The 25,387-nt window shown below is 39.0% G+C and overlaps 1 protein-coding gene and 1 long non-coding RNA gene across 7 annotated transcripts in view; one reads left to right on the plus strand and one right to left on the minus strand.

Annotated features, from left to right (window-relative positions):
- TANC2 (tetratricopeptide repeat, ankyrin repeat and coiled-coil containing 2) overlaps positions 1-19,089 on the minus strand; it is a 369,540-nt gene extending 350,451 nt beyond the window's left edge. For 4 of the 6 annotated variants that reach the window (XM_038546938.1, XM_038546937.1, XM_038546934.1 and 1 more), the window contains exon 1: positions 18,944-19,088. The gene's annotated coding sequence lies outside the window, so the exon portion shown is untranslated. Of the gene's footprint in view, positions 1-18,943 lie in introns of all 6 variants that reach the window. The other 2 variants (XM_038546935.1, XM_038546931.1) reach the window with 1 other exon arrangement.
- Positions 19,090-19,586: 497 nt separating this feature from the next.
- The window catches only part of LOC106559249, an 85,528-nt gene continuing 79,727 nt past the window's right edge, over positions 19,587-25,387 (plus strand). Inside the window, exon 1 of the long non-coding RNA XR_005364309.1 lies at positions 19,587-19,753. This is a non-coding gene — a long non-coding RNA (uncharacterized LOC106559249). The remainder of the gene's footprint in view (positions 19,754-25,387) is intronic.

Below are 25,387 nucleotides of genomic sequence, written 5' to 3' on the forward strand. Positions count from 1 at the left end.
ATTTTATTTATTTAATCATGAGACACAAAGAGAGGGGCAGAGACATAGGCAAAGGGAGAAGCAGGCTCCCTGCAGAGAGCCTGATGCAGGACTCAATCCCAGGACCCCAGGATGGCAACCTGAGCCAAAGGCAGATCAACCACTGAGCCACCAAGGTGTCCCAACAAAACTTTTTTTTAACATGAGAGAAATAATATGTTTGAATGCTGATGGGAATGAATCAGTCAGAGAAGAAAAACTGAAGGAGGAGAAAATAATCGAGGCAATGTTCTTGAGTAGGCAAAATTGGATATGATCTAGTACACGAATAGAGAAACTGCCTTCAGACAGAAGTAGGCACAGTTCTACAGTAACTAAGAATATGTGAATACTTATGCTGATAAATGAGTAAATATGACTGGAATTCTTGAGAAGTTCTCCTCAACTTTTTCAATTACAGTAGGAAGAAAAGTCATTAGCTGAGAAAAAGAATGGAAGTATTAGAAATGAGATGCGAAGGGGAAAAAAAGAGGGAAAAAATATAAAATAATCATCCATGCATTCTCCCTCCTACTAGACTAAGGATATATAACATGATTTCCTAGAAGCATGAGGGTTCTATTTGAGGTTTATGGTCATGAATTTCAAATGAAACCAATCAGCAAAATTGTATGTTTTTCACTAACCACATTCAGCTTCATGGGTGCAGGCATGGAACAGGCAGAAATGGATTTAACTAGGAATGTGGTTTTGGCACAGCAAGGACAACTAATCAATAAAGTAGAAATGATGTCAAAGGTATGTACAAGGGAAAACTAAGATTATGAGTGATTTGAATAAGGAAAGGAAAGAGGTTATCAAGCCCTTGAGACAATGAAATAGTGATAGAATCAATAGATTAGAGTTCCTAATGGGGTTAATGAATTATTGGGAGTCGGGGTACTAAGGGGAAAAAGATTTGGAAAGAGCAAGTGGTGATCAGAGAGTGGGACTGAAAATTAAAATTATGGGGAGGTTGTAATTATGTCAAGATCTAGGGTATAGCTTTGGTAATGAAAGATTTAGGTTAGGTGGAAGACAAGATCAATGAAGGTGATTCAAAGAACTGAAATTCAAAGAACTGAAAGATCTGAATGTTGAAAAAATATCTACATGATTGAAATCACCAAGAACTGAGATCAGACATAGTATTGGTGAGAGAAAAGGGAAGTATAAACAAAAAAGTAAAAAGAAGGAAGGAATCCTGTGAAATAAAGAATTTGGCTGGCTTTTGTTCCTGGTTCCAGGGAGTCTCTAAATCCTAGGAATTTCCTGAATGACAGGAGTGTCATTGGAGATGACTCATGGCGGGCCCCTAAACACTTTATGCTAATAAAATGACTCAGGATGGGGGTTGCCTACACCAAAGAGACCAACCATGTAATCAGAGGGTTAGGGCTTTGAGCCACAATATCACAGCCTTCCTTCCAGTGAGGAGAAGGGGGCTGGAGACTGAGTTTAATCAGTGACCAATGAATCAATCAATCATGCCTATATACCAAAACCCCAATAAAAACCCTAGACACCAAAGTCTGGGTGAGCTTCAGGGTTAGCAATACTCTGTGTACCGCAAATACACTGATGTGCCAGGAGGAGGATGACATATCCCGATTCCTAAGGGGGAAGACACCAAAAGCTGCACATTTGACAGACCTTACCCTATGTGCCCCTTCTTTTGGCTGGTTCTGTTTTGTATCTTTTTTGCCACAGTAAAACTGTGTAAGTGTAGCACTTTCCCAAGTTGTATAGCTATTCTAGATTATAGAACCTGACAGAGGTAGCACGAACTCCCACATCTGTAGCCAGTTGGTTACAAGTGAGAGTGATTCTGGGAACCCCCTAGCCTGCAACTGGTGTCTAAAGTGAAAATTGTCCTGTGGAGGAGGACTGTGCCCTTAATATGTGAAGTTTGGTCTAATCTTAGGTAGTAACCATCAAAAGTCATTGTAGGGGATGAACCAGGAAATAAAGTCAACAGCAATAGAGGTTGTAGTAAAAAGAATGTGATGACATGAATTTCAAAACCAGAAAATTTTAGGAAGAGAGGAGAATGATTTCAATACAGAAAGGGGAAAATGAAAAGAGTATCTATCTCCACCTCCAGTGGTATGAGGGTTATGAGAAGAAAAAAAGGGTTATGAGAAGAAAAAAAGAGCATCACTTGAGATGGCAGAAAGAGTAATAATGTCCTCAGAAAAGATAAAATTCCCAACACACTACAAATTTTAGAGGCTATGAGAATAAGAAGGACTAAGTGAAAGAAATTCACAAAAATGGGAGTATCCAGTGACTGAGAACAACCAAGTGAGAGTATTATCCTGAAAGTCAAAGAGTTCAAGGAAGAGAGTGTAATCAATTGTATCAAACAATACTGATAGATCAAGCAAGAGAAACTAAGAAACTACCAACAGATTGAGCAATATGAAAGTCACTGATGACCATAACAAGAAGTTTCAGTGAAAAAGTGGGAGAGGAAGCCTGGTTGGAATGGGTTCAAAGAGAGTAGAGCTCTGACTTTCCAACACTCTGGAAATCAACTAAAGGCATACAATAAACTAAGAAATGGTTATTTAAGCAAACTAGGCCACATTGGGTAAGAACGATGTAAACCTGTGGCATTTTTGCCTGGGGCTACTCTCATTCTCCTAATCCTGCCCTCCACAAATAGCAGCATGGTAGAGTAGGCCATGAAAAACCAGGAGCTTTGCTGCTGGTGCCAAACAGGACTCAATTTTTTGCACTGTGAATTAAAGTAGCCATCTCAGTGGTAGGTGAACAGAGGCAGTTGTCAGATCTCCTAGCCTGAGGCTGTAGCACTGTTTGGAGCAAGAAATAAACTAATGGACTACCTAGGGATTTAACAGGAAGTTCCAAGTAGTGATAACAGCCATAAGAAGATGATCATCTATTCTCATGCCCCAAGTAATCATTTTTTTAATTGTATCAAGACAATTCATTGGGGAAAAAGGATAGTCTTTTCAAGAAATGGTATTGGGGCAACTGGATATCCATATGTAGAAAAAAACAAACTTAGACCATTACCTTATACCATATCCAAAAATTAACTCAAAATGGATCACAAATCCAGAAATTCCACTCCTAGTGATCTATCAAGAAGAAATTAAAATACATATCCACACCAAGGCTTGCACATGAATGATTATAGCAGTATTATTCATTAAAACCTAAAACTAAAAATAAAACTAGAAATAATCCAAATGTGTGAATTTGTATGCCCATACAATGAAATAATATTCACCAATAAAAAGGAATGAAATACTGACATACTCAACATGGATTAACCTCAAAAACATTATGTTAAGTGAAAGAAGACAGAAGCAAAAGACTGCATATTATAAAACAATACTACATACTTATGATTTCTTTAATATGAATGTCCAAAGCCAATTTATAGAAAGAAAAGCAGATGAATGGTTGCCTAAGGCTAGCATTAGGAATGGAGAGTGAATGCAAATGTGCTCAAAGGAATTTGGGGGAGTGATGAAAATATTGTGAAACTGGACTGTGGTGATGACTGCACAATTCCCTATCATCCATCATTCAATTGTACTGTTACCATAGGTAAATTCTGAAATTTGTACATTATACCTCAATAAAGCTATAAAAAAAAAAAAGTGAGTTGGATACGGTAAACACAGATAACTGTTTTACAGAGTCTAGTATAAATGATAAAAGAAATGGGGTAGTAGACAAAAGTTAGTGAGGTTAAGAGAGTGTTTCTTTGAAATGAAAAAAATTACAATATGCTCTTATGCTATTGACAGTGATCCAGAAAAGGAAAAACAGGTTAGAATTACAGGAAGAATGTCCTTGAGAAGGTAAGAAGGGGTGGGCTCAAAGGAACAATTGGTGCGAATGACCTTCAATAGAAGTTAATTTACAATACCAGTTACTTTACCATAACTGGTAAAGATGCAGGCGTTAGGAAGACTTTCTATTTTCTTAATGAAATAGAAAAGAAGGTCACCAGCTGAAAGAGAGGATGCAAAGGGAAATGTTGAAGATTTGCATGCAAGGAAAAGATATAATCATCTAAGCAAATGGAAGTGTGGAAAAACTAGAATCATCAAGTAGGATAGCTTAGCAGCACTAAGTAATGAATTTTAAAGTCCCTGGGTACTAACTAAGAATTTAAAGTCAACATAGTTGTTCTGCTCCAGCCATATACAGCTAAAAGTGCACAGGTATAAAAAAAGTAGAGCTGGTTTTAACCAGGATTAGGTTTTGCTAGGCAAGAACAACAAAGGGAGAGGGTTGTTAAGGGGGTTGAGTATAGATGCAGAAGAGCAACTACAATGAGAATTCACCAAGTCAGAAAAGAAACTGAAAACATGTATGCGCTGAGGGACAGTGAAAAGGGAATTCACCAAGTCAGAAAAGGAACTGAGGACATATATGTATCAAGGAAAAGTGAAAAGATGGTAAATTAAAAGGCTCCAGTGAAGTCAAAGATTTAAGGTTGTTGGGTACTTAAAAGTGAACCAGAAAAATTGGAAGTGGTAGTTGGAGAGTAAAATGCCAGAAATTACATTATAGAAAGCTGTAGCTATTGGTAATAACAATTTATGAAACAGTAACACTCAATCCTGGCCACACATGAAAGTCACCTTGGAAAACTGTTAAAAATAACATACCAAGCTACAGCTCAGATTAACCAAATCAGAATCTCTGAGAGTGAATCCTAGGCCCCTGTAGTTTCTCAAAGCTCCCCCAGTTAATGCAGATATACTGAGGGTTTAAAAACATCTGTACAGGGCAGCCCCCCGTGGCTCAGCGGTTTAGTACCGCCTTCAGCCTGGAGTGGGATCCTGGGGTCCCACATCGGGCTCCCTGCATGGAGCCTGCTTCTCCCTCTGCCTGTGTCTCTGCCTCTCTCTATATATGTTTCTCATGCATGAATAAATAAAATCTTTTTTAAAAATTAAAAAATAAAACCATCTGCATAGGATATGCCATAGAAATGAATGGCTGACAGGATGCCTGTGTGGCTTAGTGGTTGAGTGTCTGCCTTTGGCTCAGATTGTGATCCCAGGGTCCTAGGATCAAGTCCCACATTGGGAGCCTCACAGGGAGCCTGCTTCTCTCTCTAATGTCTCTGGCTCTCTCTCTGTGTCTCTCATGAATAAATAAATAAAATCTAGAAAAAAAGAAAGAAAGGAATGAATGGCTGAGGTAAAGTAAAGGACAAGATCAGCAGAGGAGGGCAGCCCTAGTGGCCCAGCGGTTTAGCGCTGCCTTCAGCCAGGGGTGTGATCCTAGAGACCGGGATAGGATGAGTCCCAAGTCAGGCTCCCTGCATGGAGCCTGCTTCTCCCTCTATCTGTGTCTCTGCCTCTCTCTCTCTCTCTCTCTCTGTCTCTCTCTCTCATGAATAAATAAAATCTTTAAAAAAAAAAAAAAAAAAAAAAAACAAAGATCAGCAGAGGAGAGGAAGTAAAGAGGCCACAACCACAATACCAGAAGGATCATCTGTGTGGATACTATAATCACCAACAATCATAACTGGAGTAGTTGGAGAGTACCAAAGCTGCAGCTAGAGAAAGCAAAGAGAACACTTAACCCATGTCAATAGGAGGAGCCACCACTTAAGAACTCCACAGGGAAGCAACACCCTCAGGGGAGAGGTAAATTTACTCATAGTAAGAAGGTAGTCCTGTTTAGAGAACAGGTTAAAGATAAAGGGAATTTTGCAGAAGGACAAGATCAGAATTTTGCAGACTAACCAAGAACTCCAGAAGGCACAGAAAAGGGTTCAATGATCATAAGGGGTGAAAACTGGGATCATACAAGAGAAACAAAGGAAAGAAAAGGTCCAGACAAAACTACTGGAGGAGAATAAGGCCAGGAAATCTCAGAACACAAGCACCATATTTTTGAACACTACACAAAAACAACCACAGGAAAAGCTCTATGAAGTTAGAAAGGGCTTTCCTGAATCTAGCCACTTTGTAAAAGATTTTTTTAAATTAATTTCAAATAAAAATGAGTCACAGAAAGTATTAAGGTCAATTCCATATACTAATTACAAGAGAGAATAACGGGCAGAATAACATCCCTACAGACAAGGAAAGCATGCCAGAAAGACATGCCCACATAACAGATCAGAACTGTAACGTGCTATTTCAAAATGAACTAAAGACCTTAAGAGAATGATACAAGATATGAAAGAACAACAGATGTAAGAACTATAAAAATTCTAAATAATTAAAAACAAAAGGAAAGAATCATTCCAGAAATAAAGACAAGAGTGAATAAAAACAGATAGCCCCTTATCAAAAATACAAAGTAAAAAAAGGAGAAAGTTTTAAAACCCAAAGAGATCAAAAAGGTTTGAGAAAAATTGACAACTATTGAAAATAGGCAAAGATTGAACATAGTCATAGGAACCCATGAAGAAAAATCGAAGCAAAGACCAGAATAATAACAATAGTAATTCAAAAAAAATTTCCTGAAATAAATATTTGAAACTACATTTTGAAAGAGCACAGTATGTACCTGGAAAAATCAACTCAGAATGACCTATTTTACTATACTATTATTAAACATTAAAGAGTAAGAAAAAAGTGAGGAGGGGAAACTGGGGTCAGAAAGGGGGAAATACAGAACTATAGACAGGAGTCTGGGATGTGATATGAACCGGCAGTACTGGGTTTCCCAGGATATAAAAGGGTTAAAATGCACAATAAGATTAGATCTGATAATCTCAGTGTACATAAGGGTGGCAAGACTATTTGTGTAGGAGATGAAGAACATGTTTATTATAAAGAAAGTAGAATCAGACTGGCATCAGACTTATCTACTGCACAAGCTTGAAAATGATGGTGTATAGGTTACATAGTAGGAAAAAAAGGGTGGGAGGATGATGATCCAACAACACTACTCAGCCTAGATAAAAGACAGACATTTTCACTCAAGAAAGGATTTAGTAATTGTGCCACATCCACTGAGGCACAAATGCTTTTCTGGCATCTATTAAGATAGTCATGTGTTTCTTTTTTTCCAGTCTCTACCTCTCCCAAAGTTGTGGCTGGCAATACAGAAATGGCCAAATCCAAGAACATCATATACAACCAGTCCTAGAAAGCTTCAAGAAACTTAGATCCCAAGGAATGCATACTTTGCCAACAAGCACAAAAGGCCTCAAAAAGATTTAGGGCAATATTTCCAAACAATGAGTGCCAATACAGAGGCCACAAGTGTTCATTAAGCTCAAAGTAATCAATACAAGATCTTAAAAGATGCCAGCCCTAAAGTTGGACAGGCTTACCTTTTATCATCCAACCCAGTCTCAGGAAGTTTACATATTTCCGTAGTGTCAAAGGTACCAGGCTTTAGCAACCAAAATCCTATAGTCAGGCCTAAGTCAAAGCTGAGGCCCAGACCCCACAAAGTACCCCCAAAGACTCTGGAAAAAAGGTTTCTATCAACTTTGAGGGTCAAAGAACTGTATAAAATGTGGACTACTGTCCACATGGGAAGGCATCTCTCTATGCTATTTTGTATAAATACAATACAGAGTCTCCTAACTCATCCCAAAAGAGAGAGGTAATCATAATGGTTTTGATCTGGTAACTTTAATATTGTAATTATGTTAATATTTAACTGTCCTTGCCTTCCTGAAATGAGTCCTGATGTATTATCTTTTAAATACACTACTAGTTTTATCTTGCTAATATTTTATTTAGAATGTTTGCTTCTCTGGAGTGCCCGGTGGCTCAGTCAGTTAAGCATCCAACTCTTGATTTCGACTCATGTTGAGATCTCAGGGTCATGGTATTGAGTCCTGCATCGAGCTCCATGCTCAGCAGGGAGTCTGCTGGAGATTCTCTCTCTTCCTCTATCCCTCCTCCCATCTGCACATGCTCTCTCTCTCTAAAATAAACAAATAAATCTTTAAAAAAAAAAAAAAAAGAACGTTTGCTTCTCTGGTCATAAGTAAGAGTGGACTGTTCATAGTGGCTCCAAAAAAAGAAAGAAAAAAGGCAAACAATCTTAATGTCCATCCGTTGTGGAACAACAGAATAAATTATGGTGTAGTATGCTTTGGAATGTTATCCAGCTTTTTAAAATTAGAGTTCCATTTACTAAACTGGAGACATGCCATGATACATTCTTAAAAGAATAAAGCAAATTACAAAAAGCCTGTATATGTGTGTGTATATATACTTACATGTTTTTGAGCAACAAAAAGATGCTGAAAAACATTCAGTGTTGGTTAACACTGGCTACTCCAGGAAGAAAACTGGAGAAGGGAAAGACCTGAGAGGAAAGGAAAATACTAACTTTTCCTTTATTCACCTCTAGTTTGTTCAGTTTCATGGTTGCAAACAGAGTATTACTTTTATAACTTTTTATAAAGGTAGAACAGGGGAGGAGAATAGTTATTTATTAAAAGTAATGACAATAAACAGTAGTTGATAACTAAAAAATAACTACCTTTAATACATCCAAAGACAAAATTAGAATTAAATTATGTAAAGCAAGGAGAGGAATTGTTATGAAGTTCATTTATTTAAAAATAGAAAATAATCCAATCTGGAACTAAAGTTGCATATAAGTGGTCTTTCTCAAGTGTGTTAAGCAAGATGTCTTCAGGTTGAACTAGTTTTTATTTTATAGCTAGCGCAAACTTATCAGGTCATGGATATTTTGACAGCTAAGGATAAAACTAAGAGAAAGGAAGCCAAAGAAAAATATTCAATGAAAACTGTATGCATGATACACCAATTAGCAAAAATGGGCAAAATGGTACTGAAGTAATTGAAACTCAGGGGAAAAAATGAGATTTTGAATTGTTAACTAGTTATCTATGCTAAAGTAAAAGGAGTAAACTTTTTCTAATGTATTATTTTACACTATAAATAGACAAATCCTTTTTATTAAAGAAAGCAAACTGCCTTAACTGATTGTCACATACAAATCTTTAAAAAAGAAAAATTACAAAAAGCTATCAACATGTAGCATGGGTGATGGGGAGATAAAGTTATCATAGAAAATTCCAAAAAAAAAAAAAAGGAAAGGAAAAAAGAAAATTCCAGTTACAAGGCAGCCCAGATGGCTCAGCGGTTTAGCACTGCCTTCATCCCAGGGCCTGATCCTGAAGACCCAGGATCAAGTCCTATGTCAGGCTCCCTGCATGGAGCCTGCTTCTCCCTCTGCCTGTGTCTCTGCCTCTCTCTCTCTCTCTCTCTCTGTCCCTCATGAATAAATAAATAAAATCTTTTAAAAAAAGAGAAAATTCCAGTTATAGACAAAAGTAAGAAAGGCTTATAAAAATTGACGTTTCTGCAATCAAACAGAAAAGAACTGTCAAAGGGCTCACAGTCTCAAGAAATGCCGTGGTTTGCTATTTTGGGGGGAGATCAAAAACTGATTTTTTGCCAAGTTTGTAGTGCTTAAAGGGAAATAGCCCAAAAAGGTATGCATACCAGAAGTCTGCCCAACAGTATCTCACTTCTAGGTGTCTTTATTTTTAAGTTTACAGTTATTTAAGAACTCTTTCTCTCAACTCTCCTCAAATCTTTCATAAGAGAAAATTTCAGGATATAAAATAAATCAGTAGCTGAATTACCATGGGTCTTTTAAATGCCTTGCCAGGCTGAATAAGAGAGTAAGACAAGATAACAAAGAAAAGCTGGACTGACAATGCTAGTAAAGAACTGAAGGGAGGAGTTGGATGAAGCATGCATCAAAAAAGAGCAATCCAGGATGATTTCCATGGCTTAATAAAAATTACCATTCCAGGCAGCGTGGGTGGCTCAGCGGTTTAGCGCTGCCTTCGGCCCAGGGTGTGATCCCACGTTGGACTCCCTGCATGGAGCCTGCTTCTCCCTCTGCCTCTGTCTCTGCCCCCCCCCCTCTCTCTCTCTCTCTCATGAATCAATTTAAAAAAATAATAACCATTCCTTAAATACTGGACATTGTCCTAAGGATTTTCAATGACATTATTTTACTCTCTCATCATCAAAACCCTGCAAGATAGATTTCAGACCTTCATATACCTAATGAGTGAGTGACAGAGTGATAATTTGAATCTGTTTTCATGATTCAAAAACTCACAAATTCATGTTCTTTCTACTATAAAATTGGTCTCATGATTGTAGAATTTCAAAAGCTTCTTACAACTAAACAACTGTATTATCATTCTATCATAAAGAAATGTGTGAGGTGCCTAGGTGGCTCAGTTGGTTAAGCATGTGACTCCTGATTTTGGCTCAGGTCATGATCTCAGAGTCATGAGACCAAGACCCACCTCAACGTCTGCATTGAGCATGGAACCTGCTTAAGATTCTCTCTCTCCCTCTGCCCCTCCCCCCTAAAAATAAAATAAAGGAATATCTGATAACTTCCAAAGAAGTCTTTCTCCCTCTTCAGAGCTCTAAAAAGAAAGAGCTAAGATTCTCTGATGCTAAAACAGGATTTTTTATGTAGCAAATCTTTACTCACATGTCTAATGAAACCAGCTACCTCCATTCACCCTAATTCCCAATCCAAGGGAGCCCAAAAGAATTCCTTGGAATTGGAACAAAAATAGACTTGTAGAGTAATAATACCCATCAAGCTTCCATAACCTGACTAGCTTTGCCCTATCAAATTTCAGGAATTAAAGCTAAACATTGTGGAACCCCCACAACCCAAGTTTGCAAAGGGCTTAAGAAAAGACTTCCTTCATTGAGACAGAAGGAATTTACCAAGATCTGAGGCATCCTCCATGACTAAAATGATTAAATCACAATGTCTACATATCCAGTACCATTTCCAAGGTTGTTTTTTCGTTTTAAGATTTTATTTATTTATTCATGAGAGACACAGTGAGAGGCAGAGACATAGGCATAGGGAGAAGCAGGTTCCCTGTAGGGAGCCTGATGCAGAACTTGATCCCAGGACCCTAGGATCACGACCTGAGCTAAAGGCAGATGCTCAACTGCTGAGCCACCCAGATGCCCACCCATTTTCAAGTTTAGTAACTAACTAGTCTACTTACAATCCACAGGTGGGGTATCCATGCAATAAAAAAAGTGGTGCCATATTTCTTCATGTTGTCAATCTCTATAATCGGATGTCATTTGATATAATCAGATATGATAGTCCAAGTATGGTATTACAGACAAGGAAATAAGCATGGCTATCTAATCCAAAGAGATCTGTTTGGAGTAAATAAGTTTTCCATTATTATCGTGTGTGTATGTGTGTGTCTATGTATTGCTTTATGAATTTTAGGTCTGCAATACTTTTGATATTTATAAAAAGGAATGTTTAAATCACTGTCTTTTCATAATACCTTTGCCACCCAATGAAAACAGTAAAACTAAACTTTAATACACTGGAGTCTTTTTTTTTTAACTATATTTTGCCCAGGTTAGAATGAATATTAGGACACAGAATTCTGAATTATACTATTAGCTTTTATTTAAGGAAGAATATGAAATGTCCACTTTCAATTGAAAGACTACAGTAGTCAAACTCCTTATACATAGTAGTCAACAAATATTTAAGTGAATAATTTAATGTGCAAAAATCCCCCAATTTTTCCAATGTACCTAATCTAACTCAGCTCATATGCCTTAAACACAAGGTATATGTATAACAAATTAATATAAAAAATCAAGTTTTTCATAGAACAACCTTTATTAATACAAAATATGCATATAAGAGAGACTGGGGCAAACAAAGAAAAATATTCTTCTATGCTGTGCTTCAAAACTCTTTACTTGGGTTCCTCTTCTCAGGAATAGGATCAATTAATATGCTTTGTTAGAAACTTCTTCAGAGTTAGACATTATACAGTTGTAACACGAAGACCCAATAGGAGACTGTCAGATAAATCCTTACTAAGGCAAAGTAGCCAATGTTTTCTCAGTCGATAGAAGCAATTATGCCCTGCGAGAGACTTCAACAGACATAGTTGGTCTATCTCCAACTTATGACATTCAATGACCATTTATAAAATACCTAAGGACTGGTAACTATCTGTAAAGGGCTAGCCAGTCAATATCTAGGTTTTGTTGTGCTAACTACCCAACTCTGGCTGTACACATGAAACAGCCATAACCAATGTAAATGAATGAGCATGGCCATATGCCAATAAAACTTCCTTCATGGCCAGTGAATTTGAATTTCCTATAATTTTCACATATCACAAAGCATTATTCTTCCTCTGATATCTTTTCAATCACTTAAAAATATAAAAACCAATCTTAGCTTGCAGATCATACCAAAACAGACGTTGGGCTACGTTTGGCCCATGCACCGTAGTGTGCCAACCCCTGTAATATATAATGAAAAATCAGCTAAAGTTCATACACAGAACCTTCTAATCTTCCTCCCCCAACCCAGGAAATAAAAAAGGAATAAAAATTGGTTTATCTTTAGAGTTAGTTTTTTGTGGTTGTTGTTTATTTAAATTTCATTAACATATAATGTATTATTGGTTTCAGAGGCAGAGGTTAGTGATTCATCAGTCTTCTACAATACTCAGGGCTCATGACATCCCATGCCCTCCTTAATGTCCATCACTCAGATACCTCATCCATCCACCCATCGACCCCTCCCTTCCCTCCCCTCCAGCGATCCTCAGTTTGTTTCCTATGATTAAGAGTCTTTAGAGTTAGTTTTAACTATAGTCCAGGAGTTACTCTGAATAATATTCTAGATGGTGTACATATGTGTATTTCTCTACATGTATCTCCTGATGCCTAGAACTTTGAAGAAGAATATGGCAGGCAATGAGTCTAAAGAGAAGACAAAGATCAGACCATCATGAAGGACCTTACATGGTTTGCTAAGGAGTTTCCATTTTATCCATTAAGTGATGAGGTGATAAGATTCTGAAGAAAAGAATGACATAATCAGATGACCATGTTAGAAAGATCCCTCTGGCAGCAAAGTATCTAAGAAAGAAAGGTACATAAATGTGAAATAAAAAAGTAGAGATGTCTAAAGGGCAACTGGATTTATTTTTTTTAATAAAATAATTTTTATTGGTGTTCAATTTACCAACATACAGAATAACACCCAGTGCTCATCCCGTCAAGTATCCTCCTCAGTGCCCGTCACCCACTCACCCCCACCCCCCACCCTCCTCCCCTTCCACCACCCCTAGTTCGTTTCCCAGAGTTAGGATTTAGGCAACTGGATTAAAAAAAAAACAAAAACAAAAAAAAAAAAAAAAACACCACAGTAACAAGATTGCTCACTATAATGCAACTACATTTAAATGGCATCAGAATCTCTCACGTTCTGATAAAAAGGAGTTTGAGAGATAGGATATACCTACTATTCACTGAATAAAGACAGAAATTAATATTATGGGCAAGAAAAGGGTAAAGCAAAAGCATGATTAAAACTAATACAAACTTAATTCTTTCGCCTCTTAAACCTAGTCATTTATACCTCCAACTATTCAAAGACAAATAGAAGCTGAACATAACAAGATATTTTTGTAACATATGGGCCCATAAAAAAGCAACTTATCTGATACTTAAAACATCCACAAACACACTTTTCAAATGACTTATAAAGATTTTTGTTAAACAAAATAAACTGACCTAATAAATTTGTTTCCAGAAATAATCATGGTATTGTAATTAGACAGAGCTTTCCAAAATAAGAATAATCCCTACCAGAAAATTTTTTCATGTATTTCATCCTCACCCTGCTTTAAACCTTCTAAAACTCAGGCCCAAATTTATTGTTCTCCATCTAACATTACCTTGAATCTTAAATACTCAAGGTAAAATACATCTAAAAGAAAGGAAAAGGGCCATTGGTTGAGAAAATGTTGCTCTAAGTCTTTAAACTCTTCTTTTAACCCATTTCTTTCCATGGATTTTTTTAAAGAGACTCATCAGGAATATGTACCCTCCATCATCATATGGAGCTCAACTCATTTTTTTATTGTAAACAATCTTCATGTAATACAAATTACTACAAAAGATGTTATTTAAACAAACCAGGTGATATTTTTCATATTATAACAAAGACTATTTACTTATACAGTATATTTATATGGTGCTTTCTCTCCAAATAATAACGATATTTGTTAACTACAAGTACTCAGCAGATAGGACAATGCTGAGTTTCAATTCATTCACAAAGGAAAAAATAGTCCAAATAATTAAACTAACTTCCAAACTATTTTATATTCGTTACCTTGATCAGACTAGTACTAGAAAAGTAAACAGCCATCTGCAACAGCTTGTTCTAGCCCCTTGAAATAAAATCTGGGAACCATGAGTAAATATTCCAGCTAACATTGGTGATTCTGTGTAAGTATATTCAACTACTATGCCCAATCACTAGATTTCAGAAATTCAGTTTTAATTCTATTGTAAAAGGAAGAAATATGACAAGGAGAGAACTTTGATGCATTTCTTTTATGTATACTTGTTTTCCAAGATCAACTACGCTAATATTCCCCTTTTGTAACTGTACCGGTTTAGTATATGGTGGTCCCCTGCTAAACTGCCCATAGTCCGAAGCAGATGATCCTCCTTCCGATGTATAGTCAGAAATAACCCAAGGCTACACCACATCGCCTAGGTCATTCACCTCATTTCATCTCATCACATAAGTATTTTATCATCTCAGTCATCACAAGAAGAATAAATTCAACAAAGTAAGATATTTTGAGAGTAGAGACCACATTCTCATAACTATTACAATGCACTGTTTTAATTGCTCTATTTTGGGTTTTTTTGTTGTTTTTTTTTAAAGATTTTATTTATTTATTCATGATAGTCACACAGAGAGAGACAGAGAGGCAGAGACACAGACAGAGGGAGAAGCAGGCTCCATGCAGAGAGCCCGACGTAGGACTCGATCCCGGGTCTCCAGGACCGCACCCCGGGCCAAAAGGCAGGCGCCAAACCGCTGTGCCACCCAGGGATCCCTAATTGTTCTATTTTGTTATTGTTGTTAATCTCTTACCATGCCTAATTTATAAATTAAATTTTAATAAATAAATAAATAAATAAGCAAACTTTATTGTAGGAACATACTCATAGAAAAAAAAAAAAAACAGTATATATGGGTTCAGTACTATATACGGTTTCAGGCATCCACTGGGGTGTCTTAGAATGTATCCCTTGCAGATAAGGGGGGATTACTGTTCTCCTTTCTAGGCTTACTTTCTTCTCCATTCAAAATAATGCACACAAAGTCATTCAAAAAATATGAAAAAAGCAAAAGTATTTATGGGGAAGTATGGGGGAAAACTAGAGAACCAGCATGGGACAGTCCAAGAATCAAACATGGAAGAGGGAAATAATGGAATGTTTAACAATGTTTTAGTAAAACTTTATGATAAAGATGTAAACATCAAATTAGGTTTCATAAGTGAAGTATGCTAAAAGGAACTATCAACCAATCTAAAATACAAAGAATGATCTAACTCTATGACAATTTATTAAGTACACTAAAGTATATAAACATAAATCCTAAATAAATCTTAGCCATAATCAATAGATTATCTTGAATCCCCTTACCAATAAATGTATATAAAAATGAAAGAAGTGTTTGATTACATGAGATATGTGATTTACAGAATGGCAGAAAGTTTGGCTTACAGAAGAAAATAGCTGTTACAAGTATAAGAGAGGATTGGTTTGGTTTTTTTTTGTTTTTGTTTTTGTTTTTGTTTTGTAAAGACTTTATTTATTTATTCAAGAAAGACACAGAAAGAAGAAAGCAGAGGGAGAAGCAGGCTCCCATGGGGAGCCTGATGCAGGACTCAATCCCAGGATCCGGGATCACGACCTGAGCCAAAGGCAGACGCTCAACCACTGAGCCACCCAGGTACCTTGATTGTTATTCTTTTTTCTTTTTTCTTTTTTTAGGAGAAGAGAAACAAAGAGAGAATCTTAAGCAGGCTCCACACCCAGCATATAAGCCCAACTCAGGGATCGATCTCACAACCCTGAGATCATGAACTGAGCTGAAATCAAGTGTTGGATGCTTAACTAACTGAGCCACCCAATTGCCCCTACTGTTCTTTATGATTTACACATTTTTAATAAATATTAATTCATATGTAATATATATGAAACAATATGTATTTCTGAAAATCTGAGCCAAGATTCTTGATGCAAGTGGTAAAATGTACACCAGCATCCAACCCATTTTTGCTACTTTTCAAAATAAAATAGAGATAAAAGTATGAAGATGTAGGAGAAATAGATCATTTCTCCTTAATTTTCCTCGAGAAAGTAAAGATTTACTGGTGCTTTTAAAGAGATAGTATGTAGATCCCTGTGTATGTGCTGCATTATCTCTTTAAAATCACCAGTAAACCTTTATTGCACACTATGTACACACATACACACACACCAAACTACTTGAAAGTAACTTTGTATCTCTAAAGCTCCCCCCAAACCAACCTGCATTGCAAATATTTCCTTAATCACATAAAAAGTACTAATATTCCTCTACTCACAATCCCAGAGATAAATTACAAAAGTAAATCCTGTAAGAGAAATGTTCATACTATAAGTAACTATTTTTGGTATATTCGTAGGCTTAACATTTATATGTCTTACTACATACCTACTGAATTGCAACAACTCTTCTACTTGCCAGCTAAATCTGATTCTTGACTGGCCAATGCAAGTTATTGAACATCTCTGTGTTTCGGTTTCTCATCAGTAAAACGTAAATAAACAGGACATACTTGATAGGGTGTTGAAATTGATTAAAACATGAATAACAGGACTGGTACAGAGTAAGTGCTATATCCGGGTGAGCTATTACACCTACTTCTACTAGTAATAGTACTCCATCTTTCCAAACATATTAAAAACATTCTGAACAATTTGAATTACTGACTAAAACTAGATATTATTAAAAACAGACATTAAATCTGAAACCTGATTAACAGTAAGTTTAAACCCCTGCAACTTTGAAAAGAATAGATGACTAATAGAGCCACATAATCACTCTCAAGAACAATCTGGGGAAAGTGGTTTTCCCAAGTGCAACTATCAATTTCTTCCCTTACACAAGGGGGCAGTGATAACAAGAAAAGAATGGGGCTCTGCAACACCTCTTCCTACAGACAGTAGGGGGTGGCAGTACATATGGCTTACAGTCAGAACAAAACAGGAAGACCCAACAGAACTGCTCTTTATTCTCCTCTGGCCCTCTCCTCTCTGCTTTAGCCCCAACATAGCCTCAAGGTGAGGGCCGTATCTATAGAAAACACTAAAACCCAAAATTAACCACGAAGGAAAATCCAGTTTTGTCTTTGAAGCAAATGATCCCTTAGTGGCTGAATGTGGATGCAAGAGGAAGCCAATCAGTATGAATTTTCAGATTATCTAGCAAATTACTTACTGCTATTATAAGAACAACATTCTTCAGGCAAGTAATTCAATTTCTCTACAGTAATCACAACATAAAACACCAAAATTTCAATCATTAACTATATCCTAATGAACAGGATATTCCTGTTTGTTTCATAGCATGTAGACACTCATTGAATGTACATATGTAAGTTATATCACATAGCTCATTGAACTATCTTTTGTTACTTCTGAAATTCCAGCTATTTACTGACAATCCTCTCAAAACACAGATATTCTTCTTAAGTGGAAGTCACAATGTTTCACAGATGTGGATAATTTCATACATAGAGAAAGAAACAGAATATTTAACGTAGAGAAAGAAACAGAGAAAGAATATTTAATATTTTATTCTTGTGCTCACATTCCTAGGATGATATACCTGGGAAGCGCTGCAAGAAGTGCTCCACTGACAGTATCCATGTTGCTGCTTTTTATGCTACATTTACTGTATTCAATTTTTTTCCCTATTTTGCCACCTCAACACCAAGAACATGCAAGAATATAGCACTACTGTCATTCACTGTAATTAACCACTGCAATAGCTTTTGGCTCCAACCCCTCAAAATGCCTGAAAATTTATCCCTTTTGTTCACCATATTGTTTTGTTTTCCTCATTCCAGATATTTTCACCTGTGTGAAAATGAAGACAGGGGCACATAGGAAAAAATAAATCCCTATGCCTAATGATCTTGAACTCAGAATTACAATCAGGATGTGGTGTGGGGTTTTTTTGTTTATTGTTTTTCTTTTCCTGGAGAGGAGCAGAGAACAGAGTAGAAAGACACCCAAAATACCCAATCTTCCTAATGTTAATTATCACTGTTTATATTTTGTGAAACCCATTTTAAACATTCCACAACTGAAATAAAAGACAGGACACGATTATATCGGTGCTCTACAAGCTGACGGCAAAACCTGGAATTATTTTAGCCCTATTTTTTCTTTCCCATCTCACAACCAGACACGATATGCTTTTTTTTTTTCTTTCACGTGGGTACGTACTATATCTCATAAAATAGCATATCCTAGCTCCTCTCGATTTCCTGAGATAAAATATCTAGCAATGAGCCTTATTAATCTTTTTCTTACACCACATCTCCTTTCCCAGGGGGACTGTTAATATCGCTCACAACACTTCTACCATGAATTTCAATGCCACACAGGCCAACCCACCCTGCGCCTTACCTGGCACATTTCACAACTACTTTTTATGCTGCATTCTGGGGGCACATTTTGCAACTCGCTCTGCACCACATTGCCTGCCACGTTTAGCAATCTGCCTCGCATCTCACCCTGGGTCCCCGGCATCTAGAGCCTCTCTCGGTACCGAATTCCATGACACCTTCGGTGACATCGAAGTGACCGTCCCCCTCCCCATCGGAAGCCACCCTGGGTGCCACATTTGGAGCCAACCTTCCCCACACCTTGGACACCGGAGGACACTTCGCTGCCGTTTCGCTGATTCCCAGCTCGCCCCCGCCCCTCTCCCAGGAGCCGAGGCAGTGGAGGCGAACGCCCCTGTCACTAAGGCGACCCCTCCTTCCGCCGCTCCCTCGGTCTCTTACCTGCGGCTCTGAGGGGCTCGCTGCACCTCGGGGCCAAGCCCCGGTCCCCGGGATCCCCAGTGAGGACCGCGCCGCCCGCCGGCGCCGCCCGCGATTCCCAGAGCACCTCGCTGCGCTCCGACGCCCGCGGTGGGTCTGCGCCCCGGAAAGGCGCGGCGGGGCCTCGCAGCGGGCAAGCGCAGCCCGCGGCGGTCCTCCTGTCAGCGGCGGCGCGGGTGCAAGCTCTCGCCCCTCAGCGCGGCGGCGGCGGCGGCGGTGGCGGCGGCGGCGGTGGCGGCGGCGGCGGCGGCGGCGGCGGCGGCGGCAGCTGCGGCGGGCGCCTCGCTCCGCCTCGCGCGCGGCACAGCCGGGAGGTGAGCGCGAGGGGGATGGGAACGGGGGCGGGGCCGCCCAGAGGAGGCGCGGAGGGCGGCGGCGGGAGGGCAGCGCCGGCAGCCCCGAGCCCCCGCGCTCAGAGTGCTCGCACCTTCCCCCGCCCGGCGGGCGGCTCGCGCGAGGCGGCTGTGCCAGCGGGCCCCGCCGGAGCAGCGCACCCAGCAACCCGCGCCCGGCCGGCCGCTCGCTAGCGCCGCCGCCGCGCCGGGGGCGTCGCACCCTCCCAGGCCGCCCGCAGCCCCGCCCCCTCCGGGCCGGGGTGGGGAGGAGCGCGAGCGCGGAGGGAGAGCGCGTGCGTGGGAGCGCGTGCGTGGTGGAGCGCGCGCGCCCCCGCCCCCTCCACAGTCTGGGGGTGGGGAGCGGCTGGAAGAGAGAGTGAAGACCGAACCCTTCCCTGCGCCGAGAGGTCGGGCCCTGACTCTGCAGCTCTGTGAGGTCTGGGCATTTCTCGTTTCCTCAGGGGGCTCTGCCTGGTGGGGTCGAGGGCATTTGGTGGGAAAAAGGGGTGGAAGCTCAATAGCAGACAAGGCCCTAAATAGTTCGGCTCCGCCCCCCGGAGGGGTGATGTCACTCTCGAGGTGCTGCTGCTGTCACGTGCGCCCACTTCTGGGCCTGTCCTCCTGCTGCTCATGGGCAAAACGTTCCCCTAGGTTTCCCCCACTTCAGTCACCTTACGAACACATCACTCCCGGAGTCATCAAACCCTACATATGTCGGTTGTTCCTTGCCTGATGCTCAGTTATATTCTATAAACCGCTTCCAAAGCCACAGTTGGCTGTGGTGGGAATCAGAATGAGGCGCACAACCATTATGGGTGGGTAGGTGGGCGGGGAGGGACGAGAGAGAAGGGAGACTAGTTCCGCAGAATATTTGCTGAAAATTCACCAACCACAGCTTGAGAGCCTGAGGTGAAGTTGTGACGCTGCTTCTGTTCCTGCCAGGTTGGACGAGAAGTAATGTGGTTTTCGGAGCTAGTGGGCAAGGCACGGAAAGCCACCACATTAAAGCCTCCTCGGAGGTCTTACTTCCCCCCATTACCCCTCCACCTAGATCTTCTTCCCGTTTTTCTTTCTCTTGTGTCATAAGTCAACTGTGGAAGATATCTGGACGTCAGTGTTTTCGTGTGCTGTAAGATGATGCAGAGCAATCACTATTACATACTCCGCCTGGCTACTCTTCCCTTCCCTAAAGTCAAACCAACCACCTTTCGTGGTGATCTGTTTCCTAATGAGATGCCATGACTGGAAATAGATGCCCCAAATTACCTCAGTCAAGGAATCTGTGTCTATGGTGTTTCTAAGATAGTTTGGTTTGTTTGTTTGCTCACAGTTCTTTGAATCTACTTCATCCAGGACTTTCTTTGGTTAAAAAAAAAAAAAATAGTATTAACTTAAGAATAATAAAAGAAATTGACTATGAAGGCATTTCAACAGCTAGTCTATAATGAATGCTTGAAAAGTTAGAGCTAGAGCAGCTTTGAACACTACAGCTAAAACAGCAAGGTAAAGGATTGATATATGGAATCTTTTGGAGATAACTCCAAAACCTTTGATTACTCCTGCTGTAACCTCTCTATGGTGATGGCAGCATGGTAGTGATCACTTATGGGGGACTTGACAGGGCTAGTGGCATGGTAGTGATTATTTACGGGGGATTTGACAGGGAAGGAGGGAGCCTTCCAGGTTGGTGGAGATGTTCACTATCTTGACCTACCTAATGATTACGAGGGCTAATATATATGCAAAAAGATTTATTCATACACACAAAGAAGCACTACAACATCATGATTGGAGTCTGGAAACGGATTTAAATCTCAGTGTCACCCACCACTTACCAGCTATGTGACCTTAAGCAAGTCTCTGAGCCTTTATTTCTTCATCTCTCTAATGTGGTTAATGATACCTCACAGGATGGTTGTAAAAATTAAATGAGATTATCTTTGAAAAATAGCATGGAGCCTGGTATATAGTAAGTGCTGAGGAAGCAGTAGCTATTGTTACCTTATTCTTCTGGCACTCAGATTTACCCTATTCAATTCTCCTTTGAGGTTTTTTGTTTGTTTGCTTATTTCAAAGATTACTTTGTGTCTCAACCTTTGTGAGTTTCACTGAAGCTAATAACATTTCTTCCCACAAGAAATAAGGAAAGGCAGTCCGCGGTGTAATGTGTTAGTTTTCAAACTAGTTTAGGTGGCAGTACTTAGTACAAATAGTACAAATTATTGTGTGCATTGTAGAACACCATGAAATATTGATAGATTTGGGGCAGCCGGGGTGGCTCAGCAGTTTAGGGCTGCCTTCAGCCCAGGGCCTGATCCTGGAGACCCAGGATCTAGTCCTACGTCAAGCTCCCTGAATGGAGCCTGCTTCTCCCTCTGCCTGTGTCTCTGCCTCTCTCTTTCTGTGTCTCCCATGAATAAATAAAATCTTTAAAATATATATATTGATAGATTTAATTCAGCCATATGGACATGACAATTTTACCAGCACTAAATCTGGCTATATAATGTTTATGCAAATCTCTCACATATTTCAAAAACTGTATTTTTGAGAATAGGCCTGTGTTTTTCCTTTAAAATTTGTTTCCAACTTTCACAAAGTAGAAAGCACCAAAAGTTTAATAACAATTCACAAAATGAAAACCTTGAAGTCCATGTTTCCTGGAAATTAAAAAAACACTGTAATTGTTCAGTATAGCAGCAGAGCTCGCTTTATTAGATTTTCCCACAGTAAGCTCTAATAGCTGTGACCCACAGGGTCTCTTGCTCGGATGAAGTGAGTAACTCTGACTCACTGTCCTCATCTCACTCCCAAAGATCAGTCTCCATTTCTTTTGGCTGACCTTTCCCAGATCCCATGTTCACACTGAGCAGTGCTAGTACCCACTGAATGAACTCACTGCCTTGCTGTTTTGATCATCCGGCATAATTCTATTCAGCCCATTCTCTTCCACATAATACTCCTGTTAAGTCTTGTAATTTGCTGTTAAACTTTGTGGAGGAAACCCTCTGTCCCTGACAGAGGGGTATAGTTGGGGTGGTGAACAACATTGTAGAGAGAAGTCACCCCTGTTTTCAGCTCTTCTCCCTGGTTTTCTTTTCCATCAATGATACCTAAAATCTTGAGAATGCTCATTTTTACACCTACTGAAAATCCATTCTAGTCAAAATGATCATTTAGTCTATGACTTAAATTTGGAAACATGATGTATGCCATGTAAGAGGAACATGCAAATATACATAAATTAGCCCAACCTTTCCTTATACCTCCCAATTTGATCTATACTATTCAAAATGCCCGTTTTGGTGTATCAATTCTGCCCACTAATACTCACCTCTGCATATGTCTTCCCTTGGCACCTCCAAGTTTCCTAAGCAAACCATTAGGCTCACATTGCCTACCCTTTTTCCTCAATTCTCCCCCTATTGAATAAAGAATAATGACATCACCATTAACTGATTGCCTAATGATTATAAATGCTTTCCAAATGCCTTATATATACTATATTACATAATTCTTGCAACATCCCACCAATATCTCAGTTTTCTAGATGGGGGGCTTTGAGTGGTTAAATGATCAGGTCAAGATCACACTGAATGGTGGGCAGAGCCACAATCTAAACCCAAACAAACTTTATCCTCTTATCAGCTACCCTCAAGATAAAGGCCTGTAAAATATAAATGAGAACAGAGAATACATGATTTGAAAAATGTGAACCATATTACACAATGAAAGTATCTCTGGAAGGTTGATGTAAAAGATGTTTCTCATTGATTGTTTTTTATAATCTCATTTCTTTTTATCTGCAATTGATAATTCAAAACTCAATAGCTTCAACATTTCCCCACTAACTCCCACCTTGGTCTTTTGATAAATATTTAATAATTTCAAGACTAACACTTTAAAGCATTTCCACATAGAGGAACTACTACTTAAAAGAAGTTTCCAGTAAATCTCTTTTTTGGGAAAGTGAAAAATTCATGTCCAGTATGAAGAAGCAAAACTCCATATATATTTATATTGACATTTATAAATGCTTAACAAGTATTTGTGCCTACTGATGCTTATAACTGTGGTAAGTACCACAGAGCACATTTAACTAATTTGAGAGATGTCTTGCCTACTAGAACCTTATAATGTATTTAGGAAACAAAATTCTTCAAACATTTAAATATTAATATAATATAGAATTAAGTGTTGAAACATGAGTAAAACAGTAGGCTTTGTGATAATTCATAGAAGGGAGAGAGAGATAAGTTTGCCTGGAATGGTATGGGACTACTACTTGAGGAAAGTAGAACAGGAAAAAATATAAATGGAAAAAAGGAAGGACTATTCCAGGGAGGGCCCTAGAGAGTCAACAGAAATTTAAAGCAGGGAACAAGCATAACAATTCTCACATCAAAGAATAAATCCCTTTTGGAAGTGAGTTGCTTTGGTGTGAACTACAAGTAGACTTGGTACAAATCTAAAAAACAGACCAGTGAGCAACAAGTGTAGATGAGTAGAATTTACTACTCAAGAGATAAAGCATCTGGTAACATCTTACCAATATCTGGTTGATAAGAGGTTGGAAAAGTGGTTCAGGACCAAATTGAAGAGGGTGCTGTCCAGAAAAGGAGGACACCATGATGTCTTTGAGCAGAATGATAAGAAGACAGTGTTCAAAACTATCTAATAGGATGGATTTCAGCATAGAAGGACAACGGATAAGGACTTGGTTAAGAAGATATTACTATTTTATGAGCTAAAGAAAGTGACAGCTGATAGTTAAGAATTGTGGCAGTGGGAATATAAAGGAAAAGTTCCAATGGCTATTGAATGGAAGAATTAAAACTTACTGAATAACTGAATGCAAAGGATAAAGAAGAGTGAGAAATAAAAATACAGCAAGGTAACAGGACTCCAGAAGACCATGTTACCTATGACAGAAGCAGGAGAGTCAGCAGGATTGCTTTGAAAGGGAAGACAGAAAGAGATGGTGTCAGCATATTTTGTGTTAATAGTAGTTTTTTATTGCTTTTGAATTACAAATCACTTCTTGAGAATCTGATGGAACCAATGGATCCTCCCTTTTAGGAAAAAAATTATTCATGCTTATACATGCTATGCATTTGTAATGGATACCCTTGGAGTTAACTGCTAGGAACTCTTGACCCAAGCTGGGCCCATCAGAGCTCTCTCTGGAATTTTTGTACATTATATCTAGAGGTTCAAATCAGTCTCTCCATAGTAGCTGAAGCTATGGATACTATTAGCTAGCTGATCTGTTTCCTAACACATGAGTCTGAGAAAGAGAACGTGCTTAAATGCAGAATGAGAGCAGAGAGAGTCTCAGAAGTAAGAGAGGGAACATACCTTAATGGCAGTTGAGTTCATAGATCCACCACATTTCTATCCTTGGATCCCAGGAGATAACCTAGTCCTTCATTGAAATTCCACTATGGTTAAGCTTGTTTGAGCTGCATTTCTGCAATTTATATATGAGAGTCCTGATTAATTCAAGGGTTAAAAATATAAATTGAAACCCACCCATGGGATCCAGGTAAGAATCCTTGATTTAAGATAATGGAAAGTCACCCAAGTAGAAATAGACCAGTAAACAGGTTGAAGTTAGGTGAGAAAAGGAAGAAAATGAATACTCATGCAGAGGGACTATTGATAGCACGGGTCTTTAAGAGCAAGGACCCTGGACCCAGACTGACTGCACTCAAATCCTAAGCTAACTATTTACTAAATGTATGATCTCAAGAAAGTTATTCTACATTTCTAGATCTCAGGTTACTTATCTGTGAATTGGAAATTAAAAACTATATATTATAGGGTTGATGTGAAGATTTTAAGTTGGTACATGTAGAAATGCCTGGCCTATGCATAGCAAGTCTCTATGGACTATTACCATTCAGTATAATAGGCCTATGCATAGGCATTTTGCATATGTTATTTTTTTTAAGATTTATTTATTTATTATTTTAGAGGGTAGGGGAGAGGGAGAGAGATAATCCCAAGCAGATTCCCTGCTGAGTGGGGAACCCCATGCTGGGCTCAATCTCACAACGCTCAGATCATG

Source organism: Canis lupus, chromosome 9 (assembly GCF_011100685.1).
Source record: "Canis lupus familiaris isolate Mischka breed German Shepherd chromosome 9, alternate assembly UU_Cfam_GSD_1.0, whole genome shotgun sequence".
Taxonomy (NCBI): domain Eukaryota; kingdom Metazoa; phylum Chordata; class Mammalia; order Carnivora; family Canidae; genus Canis; species Canis lupus.